This window comes from Gossypium hirsutum, chromosome A09 (assembly GCF_007990345.1).
Source record: "Gossypium hirsutum isolate 1008001.06 chromosome A09, Gossypium_hirsutum_v2.1, whole genome shotgun sequence".
Taxonomy (NCBI): Eukaryota; Viridiplantae; Streptophyta; class Magnoliopsida; order Malvales; family Malvaceae; genus Gossypium; species Gossypium hirsutum.
In genome coordinates, this window is record NC_053432.1 from 4,246,690 (window position 1) to 4,249,487 (window position 2,798).

The following is a 2,798-nucleotide window of genomic DNA, read 5'->3' on the forward strand; positions in this document are numbered from 1 at the left end:
AGTCAAGTGAATAAATCGTCCAAGTCAAAGGTAATAAGTGAAGTCTAGGTGGATTCTTTCTTGGGTATTATCTTCTCAATTGGTTTTCCTAAAGTATTTTCCAACTTTCGCCTCTGTCGTGATCTTAGATAAATTAGAAAATTAGTTTAGTTTAAAAACACCCTTAAATTCTTAGGCTAGATAATAAAATGAGAGTAACTACTTGTACTTTTAGTTCTCTTGGATACGATATTCCGATATCACCATAACTATACTACTGTTCGATAAGTGCGCTTGCCTTAAGTCGAATTATTAGTTAGTTTCATGACCATCAAGTTTTTGGCGTCGTTGATGGGGACTAACACTTAATTTTTATTACTTTAGCCATTTATTTTATTACAATTTAAATTTTATTTAAATTTTTTTTATATTACTAAATTTTATTTTATTTACTTCTGGCAGGTTTTTATAGTTTATTACAAGAAGAAACTCGTCAGGACCATTCCTTTTTTATAGTGAGATCGAAAGCACAACTCACAGAAACCGAAGAGAAATAAGACGAAGCCTAAAATACATAGAGAAAGAGCGAGAGGACGATATTCACACCACAACTGAGGAGATGGCTGAAAATAAGAAAAATCCGCTACCTCTTGCAATTGCTGCTGATCCAGTAAATCAGAATCCTGCTCCTCGTACTATGTATGATTATGCTAAACCTAACTTAACAGGAACTGAATCGAGTATAGTTAGACCTGCTGTTGCTGCAAATAATTTTGAACTGAAACCTAACACGATTCAAATGATACAATAGTTTGTTCAGTTTGATGGTTTGTAGGACGAGGATCCAAACACTCATTTAGCGAATTTTCTGGAACTCTGGGACACATTTAAAATCAATGGCGTTTCTGATGATGCCATTCGACTTTGGTTATTCCCCTTTTCATTAAGGAATAAGGCTAAACAATTGTTGAACTAGTTACCACGAGGGTCAATCACTACTTGGGAATAAATGATCGAAATTTTTTTACTTTAATATTTTTCACCGGCTAAACTAAAAAATGATATCTCTTCTTTTGTGCAGATGGATTTAGAAACTCTTTATGATGCATGGAAGAGATACAAGGATCTTTTGAGAAGGTGCCTTCACCATAGGTTACCCTTATGGTTGCAGGTTTAGACGTTTTACAACGGTGTAAACCCCTCAACAAGGCAAGTAATCGACGCAGCCGCTGGTGGAACATTAAACAACAAAACACCTGAAGAGGCTTATGAATTTATTAAAAAGATTTCACTGAATAACTATCAGTGGCAAGTCATGAGAACAAAGCCGACAAAAGCAGTTGGTGTTTTGAACCTCGACGCAGTCACTATGCTATCAAACCAGGTAGAACTTCTGAATAAAAAGATTAATGGTTTATATGGTTCTACTGAGGTACATCCAGTGATGAGGTGTGATTCAAATGGAGGAATGCACAACCCAGATTATTCACCCTTCAACCTCGGCACCGAGGAGGAACAAGTTCAATATATGGGTAATAGTAATTCTAGATCTCAAAATAACTCATAGAGTAACACTTATAATACAGGTTGGATGAATCATCCCAACTTCTCGTGGGGTGGCCGAGGAAATCAACGGCCACAACATCCCCCAGGCTTTCAACAACCACCTTACCAGCAGGAAAAGAAGCCGAACCTTGAGGGGATGCTAACGAAATTCATAGCGATATCTGAAACTCGTTTCCAAAATACTGAGACAGCTCTTAAAAATCAACAAGCGTCGATTCAGAGACACGTTACATAAGTTACCGTTGATCCTTTATTAATTTAACTGTTTTAATATTCTAATATTATTTAAACAATAGAACAAGCTTGTGAGTTGGTCTAAACTCATCCAAACCTATAAACAAATTTGTGTTTTGTATTTTATACAATGAATTTTAAGGAAAAACACAAAATTGATTTCTTCATGTAATTTCAAAGTTTTGTTTTTCCTTAATTTTTTTTGAATCTTAGCATTGGAGGGCAGTATTAATTTTGTAAACATTAAGGGCTAACTTTGTTAAATTTTTTAGATTTAGGATAAAATTAATAGAATGTATAAGCATTGCAGAGCTAAATTTATTATTAGACTAATAAAAATTGCTCACATCAACTTTTTGTCACCCATCTAATTGCAGCTAACTCGATAGTGACTAAAATATTTAATTTCAAAAAAATAAGTGACTAAATCGGGAAAATATAATAGTTGAGTAACTAAAATAGAATAAATTGTATAATTGAGTGACAATTTTTATACTTTACTCTATATTTATTTGCTATTTGTACGAATGAATGTCTAAACATGAACAATTTTCTTAGTTCCTCTTTTAATTTATGTTTTCAAACTAAATCCTTAAAACGTTAGGCTTTCTTTGATTGACACTTTTTGTTCTTTTATTGTTTGTTTCTTATTTTCAATTCATTTTTAAATTTTTATCGTTGATTTGAAAAAAAATAAAACAAAAATTATACATTATCGTAGACGATGAAATTGTTAGACTAATTACAAAGTGTCACATGTCAAGTCGAAATTACTACATGTCCATCTTAAAATACTATGAGTGAACATGATGACATCATATTTGTGTTAATTAAGAGATAAATAATAAAATATATATTATCACTAATTAAATCAAAATAATTAAGCGATAATATTAAATTATTATTTTATCTCTAATTAATTAAATTAATAAAAAATAGGCTATAAAATAGTTTAATCTTTGTGGATCATTCCAAATGAAAGTTTACATCCCAGTTATCTTTTACTCAAGTGATTGGCA

General features: G+C 31.8%; 1 non-coding gene across 1 annotated transcript; it reads right to left on the reverse strand.

Moving 5' to 3' along the window:
* Positions 1 to 1,027: 1,027 nt before the first annotated feature.
* LOC121207256 (small nucleolar RNA R71) lies at positions 1,028 to 1,134 on the reverse strand. The gene has a single exon (XR_005902347.1). It is a non-coding gene; the product is annotated as a small nucleolar RNA R71 (small nucleolar RNA).
* Between the last annotated feature and the right edge of the window lie 1,664 nt (positions 1,135 to 2,798).